Genomic DNA, 8,536 nt, shown 5'->3' with positions numbered 1-8,536 from the left:
TAGCTAATAATTACCAAAATAAAATAAATATATCTATAAATATAAATATATATAAATAATAAATATAAATATATCTATAAAATAAATATATCTATAACTGTACAAAATATTTTAAACAGAAAATAAGTTTAATCTTGTAACTCTTATTGCCGTAAAATTGATTTCCTGATTCCAGCCAGACAAAATATATTTCTTTGCTTTGTCACATGGTGTTCATTTATATTAAGTATAGAAAAAGGAAAACCTACTTATGGATTGTAGCTAATGCAAGTTTCAGGTGTCAGATTATTCACCTCTCTGTGCTTATGCCAATAGATACCAATTGGCTGCTACCTTCTAGTCAAGAGCTGAAGGGTAACCCATTCCGCAAAGTCCATCAAGTTCAAAAGCAGCCTACACAAGTGCAGATCAGTGCTCTAGATACTCCCTTACTCCTCCTGTTGGCCTAGCACAACCATGGGTCCTTTATCCTTTCTAAACAATTTCTTCTTCTATATCTACTCCAATCTATGATGAGAAAAAATTTCTAAAGTTTTCTGTTTCTACTTCTGACGTGCATCATTTAAGCTTGTTCCAGTTACTGACCCTCTCTATTCTTCCTCCATTCTTTGAAGCTTCAAATCTTACTAGTTCAGCTCTGAGCTGTTCCCACTACATACGTTTCTGCAGTCAAGATTTTCTTATAGTTGATTTTCTTTGATAATCCAGAGTATGACTGATATTCTAACTGTGAAGCTTCATCTCAGATATCTGAAACAGAAAGTCAGGAGCTATCCCAGAATAAAGGAGCGGTGTGAAAGTGAAAACGAGATTTGCTGTATCACAGAACTTACAACAGTTCAAGAGAAAAATGAAAAGAAAAAAAAAAAAAAAGGAGGAGGAAGATGATTTCCAACTGATTTTGGAAATAAATGTTGATGCTAATGCCTATGGAAACAAGTAAGTTAAGAAAGATAGTGTTAAGATAGTGTTAAGCCCTTTGGATAATTGTACCCCGTGTTTCCATACTGTGAATCTAAACTTGACTCCAATCCCAAGAAAATATAGGAAATTTCCACTAAGGAAATACACCAATCGATAATACAATTTCACTTGCTTATATTCACTATAGGTGTATGCATTCTTGCAAAGTAGGAATCACTGCTGCTTCCACAAAAGGTCTCTGCATTGATGAAAGGGGAAGAGAACATCTTTCCTTTTGTTAGAGAGCTCTTAACAGGTGAGTACCAAATTCAGTAGCAACATAATAACATAAATTAATATTTTATTAAAGAAGTAAGTAAAGATAGTAAAGTCAGTAAGAGAGGGATTGGTTAGGAGAAAGAAAATCAGAACCAACAGTATAAAATAATTAGGTCACATAAACATCTCAAGAGTCTGACTGTTAAATCTCTCTACTAAATCCTTATCATATTGTATTCTCTCTGATGGGTATAAGAACAAAAAGTAAGCCTAACTCTAAATGACAGTACAGAATCAATAATATAGTCAATACAGCTGCAGGGTACATGAAATTATCTGAGTATATTAGTTAAATGTGAATCCGCATATGGAAGTGCGTCACACAGACAGGGAGAAAATGAATGTGAATAGTTTCATGCTGATATACATGCCTGCATAAAGCAGACAAATTGAGAATTAAGCTAAATTCCAAACAACCAAGAAGATGAAACACCACAGAGAATCAATTTACTTATGCCAACGTCAGCTAACACATACGCAAGTAATTTGAATTAACTACAAAAAGACACACCGTTACTATTTCAGATTCCTGAGGCAAGTAATGTGATTTAGAAACGCTTAAACTTTTTCAATTAATCTTGCCCTAGAAAGAGAAAAAGTAAACACACTTTTTTTTATAGTGTTTTGTAATTGTAGTTAAACTCAGGGATATTCCAACATTCACTTGCTTACACCTTGTCCCTATGCTTCTGAGTCACCACTCTCCTTTTTCTACCAAGTCTCAAACTTTTCCCGTTTTCCCCCACAGAAGACGGCCCTATTGACAGTAAGGGTTTTTGCTTCTCTCCATCCACATGAGCTGTCTCGGTCATGTAACAGTCCTTTGCAGACTTCGCTGATGGGGCAGTGACTGCAACAAAACAAATCCCATGCATGAGTAGGCATGGGTGAGCCTCCAGCTGAACCTCCTCCATTCCTGAGGAGGTCAGCCTCCGACGCTCACCGTTCACAGCCATTTGGCTGTTGCCCCTTGTTTTCAAGGAAAAGGCAACAGTCCAGCTGGATGGCTCTTGGGGTTGGATCCAGCCTACTGGCTGGCAACAGGAAACACAGATGTAGGTTAAATTTTGGATGGAGGAATTCTTCAACCCTCCCACTGGAACAGCTATATACGAACATATTCCAGATTTGTTGGAGCAGAGAGAGGAGGAGCACGGCTCTCTGTACATTAGCAACTGAACCTTCACCTGGGATGGCAAAAGCCAGAGTTATGGTCACTGAGCCAAATCTAATACTGGATTTCACATTAAACTGCCACTGACTCCTCTTATTCTGAAAAAATGACACAAAGTTAGTCATATTCAAATGCCTGCATGGACTTATATTTGCTGCTAAATGGTCTTGCTCATGGCTACAGCTACATTTCAGTTTCCAAGTGGTGACATTCACAGAAACTGATAAAAAATCACAAAGAAGAGGCAGCATCTGCTAACCCTCACAGTTTTTCCTTTGGGCAATAATAATAGTGCTGCAAGTCTTAATTCACTCTCTTTAGTTTTTGTTTCCATTACGAACACAGAACTCTCTAATTTACTACACCAGAGCTGAAAAATCTTTTTGCAAGTGCCACAAGCACTGCGGTAAAGTCAAGCCAGAGAATTTGAGGTCTAAGGAGGTTGCTATTCACATTGCTCCAGGCAGCACAAAGAGGAGGAGGAAGTAGATCAGCCATTACAGACCTTTTAGTGCTAAGCAAAATGCAACAATAGAAACTATATTTTAGAGAATAAATGTCAGAATAAGTGTCGGGGATGATGGGCTGGATGAAGCAATAGCCCTTCTTTCCATCTATAAATTTGGTGATAGCGGCATGAAGAAAAAAGGTAGCTAGAGGCAGTGCTTAAGAGCTATGCAGCTCATTTGTGAAACAGGATTCCTGTGATAAACATGTTAAGAGGTGCACTTTTTCTCCCTCCCTGCTATGGTCTCCATTTTGGACAGACTGATGCAGACTATCTTAAGGAAGAAAATATTCGACCCAATTGTGGTGGATCCATTATTAACTAATGCAGAGCTGAAATGTCGCAGAAAAGTTGGAAAAAAAACTCTCCTTCCTTGGTATAAATGTACATACCTAATGCTAGTTCAGCACCACTTAAATCCTTTGATTATCAAGCAGATCTTGAAAATCTGTATGGCAATGGATATTTTTCTGAACAAATACAACCAATATGTGGTAAATATTTGTATATTTATAGTACAATTAATGAAGTACACTCCTGAAAAATGAACATTTCTTTAACAGAATGCTTATTTGCTGGTTGAGAAACTCATCTTTGTTAAAACATTAGACCAGTGAAATGGATGATATAGCAATAAAATACATAAGTCTCATCTCCCTTAAGTAAGCATTTGGCATTAATCTTATAGAATATAAAGAGCATTTTCATCTTTCTCCCTCTGTAGGATACTACAAGGACATTTCCATTAGAAGATAAATAAAACTCGAATATAAATCTTGTTGCACCTCACGCTTCTTGTCACAGGTGCTGAAATAATAATCTAATAAACTTATATTTAAGTATCAGCAACAACAAACCACTACCTTACAAAAAAGACAACACACATATATTCAGGCGGGGGAAATTAAAAGTTAATAAAGAAGTGCCATTTGATGCCAACACCATATACTGTCAAACTTGTCAGTACAGAGACATCTCAAGGACATCTATATTAAACAAACTTTTGACATACAGTTTTCAAAAAATCAGTTCTGTAAGAATTGTAAGTCCTTAGGTGACCAAAACAAAGCAACCTACAACTTATCATAGAAATTTAATGTGGAAGGCCTGTTAGGCTATTTAATGCAGAGGAGTTCCTGTTGCTGTTTTACCGAGTTCGTAATAAAGTTAAATAATAAATAATTAATTGACTGGACTTTCAACTGAAAATTCTTTTACCAAAAGAGTGGTAACTTTTTTTCCCTGATCCTAAGTGGTGGTTGTACATACACGAAGAAAAGCCTAATTATAATTTTTCATTCTTAACAACTCTCAGATATTTTTAATGAGGTCTTCCTGATCTCTCAGACTTGAGAACATTGTGCACAATTATGTCCCCAGAACCATTTGCTGAGTGAAAGCTTGAACACCCACTTACTTCCTAATTTCTGTAGGCATGCATGCTTATCTTGTGGAGCCAGAAATACTTTTCACTTGGCTACAAGGAAATCAGAAATAAAACTTGAGTCAGAGACCTCCGAGTCTTGCTTTCAACAGCATTGTTTAGGCTTTGTATTACACTGCCTTTTCTCCTGCCTTATGAAATGATGATTTATGACCACTTGCCCGCTGAACTTTATAAAATACGATAGAAATACCTCACTCTGTGTTCCTTATACCCAGTATAAACCTTATTTCAGGCATGCTAGCAATTATCTGTTTGCCTTTTTGTTTGAGTTGGGGGATAGAATATGTATAAGATAATAATTCATGTGCAAGAATATATAGCTTGTCTTGAAGAAAGTTGTGGAAAAGTGGTGGGTCGGTATTTTAATCTTTTATAGAGATTGTGATACTACACCCAGGAAATCTTTCTATTGTCTTCAACAAGCATTAGATTAAGTTATTTCAAAACTATGCAGGCAGACTGCCATAGCTATTGTATCATGAGGAAGAACATCTGAGTGCTAATGTATAATAACATTAGCATTGAAAAAGAGTCAAAAGCGCACATAAGGAGCTCAATAAATATATTGTAAAACCCATTACTAAACATTATTTAGCATCTGGCCCTGAGGCTGTTATACTTAATTAATGGTGTTACCGTTTCTGTTCAACAGATTCTCTTAAAGTATTACATAAAAGATTAAGAACTACACTATAGTAACAATGGGAATCACATATAATCACATGAAGAATAGGAATTCACTTTTTTTTTTTTTTTTGTATCTTAAGACCCTACATTATATCCCAAAGCACAGGATGAATATTATGTTACTTCACAGGTCAACATTGACATATATAGGCAGTTGTATGGATGTGCAAATATAACAATTTGAGAATACTAAGCATGTAAATAGGAAGATAGGTCTGATGCAACAAAAGAGTCCATGATATACAATAATCCAAACAAATAAAGACAACTTGATTAGTGATTGACTTCAGTCAAGTGGCACAGCGCACTTTAGGATCATCAAGAAAATTTTCAGAAAGGACTCTCTTACATTAATGTCCTGGTTCCAGTTAGGACAGAGTTAATTTTCCTCCTAGTAGCTGGTAGGGTGCTATGTTTTGGATTAGGATGAGAAGAGCGCTGATAACATGCTGATGTTTTAATTGTTGCAGAGCAGTGCTTACACCAAGCCAAGGACTTTTCGGCTTCTCGCTCTGTCCTGCCAGCAAGCAGGCTGGGGGTGCAGCAGGAGCTGGGAGGGGACAGACCCAGGACAGCTGACCCAAACTGGCCAAAGGGGTATTCCATACCATCTGGCGTCATGCTAAACAATATATAGGGGTGGCTGGCCGGGGTGGGGGGCCGGCTGCTCGGGGATAGGCTGGGCATCGGTCAGCGGGTGGTGAGCAATTGCGTTGTGCATCACTTGTTTCATACACATTATTATTATTATTATTATTATTATTATTATTATTTTCCTGTCTTAATAAACTGTCTTTATCTCAACTCACAGGCTTCACTTTCCCGTTTCTCTCCCCCATCCCAGAGAGGGAGGGGGGAGGGTGAGCAAATGGCTGTGTGGTGTTCAGCTGCCAGCCGGATTAAACCACAGCAATTAAGGTGAAGATTTTCTGTATCTATTTTGTGTCCCTTGCTGGTGGTACTCATAGATTGTGTGCACTACTAGAATCTGCAAAGCTTCTGGAGTATTTGGAAGGATAAGGACAAGAGAAGACAACAAGACTAAAATTCAAACATTCAGGCACTCTGGGTGGAGATGTCACTATACCTCATTCCAGTTCTCTGATTCAGATGCTGCTCTGGAGGCATTTCCCTGATGTTCTTGCCAGAAGCAACTCTTAGTAACTCACAGGAAAGCCTCTTCATTGAGTTATTTTCCTGCTGCCTTGCTGCATGCCAAAGATTTGCCAGCAGATGCTTCTCACTAAAGAGCATTCCTTACAAAGCAGATCCCCTGCTGCATTTCCAGCTCTAGAGCTATGTTATCTTAATAAAGAAATATCCCCGGTCCTCCTCAGCATCAGTGTGCTAGTCTACTAGTAACTGTTCCCTCCAGACTAAAATGCCAGTGGTCTGCAAACTTCAACCAGAACTATTGCAAGTGTCTTACAAGTAGTTAAACTGTAAAGTATGTGAGCTACAAAGAACTAAGAAGAAAGGTACTGCCATAGGAACCCACACTCTAACAGAACAACTAATAGTTTTTGAGAGGTTTTTCATGGAAATGAAATAAAACTGTCATATCAATATATCAGCTCCAAGAAAAAGTTAAATAGCTATCGGGGAGCTGGGATTCCATTGCAAAGCAAGACCATCATTATGAACACTGCTGTCACTGAAGGTGATTGCAAACTGGGGACAAATATACCTTTACAGACTTCTTTTCTCCCTCTGGGATTTGAATCAAATGCCAGCCTTTCCAATGACACTGCCCCTTTGAGGATTTCCTGTGATTTTTAGACTGTGCTCTTATCAAAATCTTAAATTAGCGATTGGAAGTGCTGACGTTCCTATGGCACAAGTAAGTAAAAATTGATCAGACCTACAGGGATCAAAGAGAGGCTTCAAGTACTGATCAACATGTAAACAAGTTGTTTATGCCATCTGAAAAAAAGAGTGAAGTGTTGTCCATGTAGAATTTTAGTTTGAATTTTATTTCAAACTAATGCACACAGTGACTCTAAAAAATCACAACTCACACTCTTGGACATACACTGTTTGTGATTCCTTGATTCGTTAGTTGCTTTTCATGGACACAGACATGATAGCAATCAAATGACTCTGAACTCAATGCAAGCTATGAACTAGCTACCTCCAGTTCCAGTTTTGGAGAATCCCACAGCAGCTACTCTCCCCGTTCAGTCTGTACCCCTCTGCAACCTCTCCTGCTGTCAGTATCCAACACACAGGAACTTTATACACAGCTGAATAAGATCTTTCTTTTATATCATTCACCATGCATGAGATGAATCTCATTGCATGAGATTCATTTTTTAACGCCACTTTAAATATCTCAGTCTTTTTAATTCTGACTAATAGATTTATATCCTCCAGGTGCAGACACAATGGTGATCCTTAATAAGTGTGCGCCGTCTTCCACTAGAAGTTACATAATTTAAGTTAAGGTGACATTGGCCTAAGGTCTGGGAAATACAGAATGCCTAGTTCCTACTGACTTGAAATCTCTTATGATCTGGCCTACTACATTATTATAAATTTAATTTTAGTTCAATTTAATATTAAACTAATTGCCAGAGTAATGAGGGTTTCCCTGCAGTCATTCAACCAGTTAAAACTGTGCTCACCTCCAAGCAGACATCCACAACTGCATCTAGGAAAATGAAACTCTTTTTTTTTTTCTGACAGTTCTGGTGTTTTCCTTTTGCTCATTGATGGTGTCACACTGTCAAGTTTTGGCTTACAACAATTTCTCTGGAAATTTTCAGTTGCCATGTTATCACCTTATTTAGGAAACAGTTGCTAAAATGGGTGTTATTTAACATGAGCTACAATAAAAGTGTTGGGAGCACACGGAGTCGTATTTCAGTCTCTAAAAAGCCAAAAAGAAAGTAACATTCTGTATGATGAAACAGGTTAGCAAATGCTGGGAGATTTCAGAGTAAATAAAAAACAACCCTGAAGTTATCACTAATCTTCACATCTCCTTCTTATTTAGACATATATCTAATTTTAGGGGGAGGGAAAAGAAATGTAAGTCTCCAGAGACCTACACTTAATTAGTTTTTAATTCGTTTACACACCCAATGCCCCAGAAGGTGATTTTATCTTTAAATAAATCTGATTTGACGTGTCTTAATTGAGAAAGCCTACAACATGCATAATAGAGCTACTAGAACTACTGTTTTGTATTTTAATGTGTTCATATTGAATTTAAAATCCAGTAAACAGGGTTTCACTCTCTGCTGGAGTAAATTGGTGAAACTCAATTAACTTCAAAGGGACTGTTCACAGTGTGTAGCATATGTGAAAGTCTTGGATGATTAGAGTCTAAGGACACCTGCAAAGTGTTGTTATAATATCAATGAAAAGAAATTATTTTTACTCTTTTTGCAACACCTCAGAGAAGTTCAACTTCATAGTGGAGGGAGGAAGGGAAAATTGCTTTGGTGTTCCTTCATTTGATTCTTTGTATTGGGCA

General features: G+C 37.4%; 1 protein-coding gene across 18 annotated transcripts in view; it reads right to left on the bottom strand.

The window, feature by feature from the left end:
* Positions 1 to 8,536, bottom strand: part of LOC308199635 (uncharacterized protein) — a 305,939-nt gene that overhangs the window by 171,298 nt on the left and 126,105 nt on the right. The window lies entirely within an intron of this gene.

The sequence above is a fragment of the Anser brachyrhynchus genome, assembly GCF_964034855.1.
Source record: "Anser brachyrhynchus genome assembly, chromosome: 9".
NCBI classification, from domain to species: domain Eukaryota; kingdom Metazoa; phylum Chordata; class Aves; order Anseriformes; family Anatidae; genus Anser; species Anser brachyrhynchus.
This window is presented reverse-complemented; position numbering and strand designations above follow the sequence as displayed.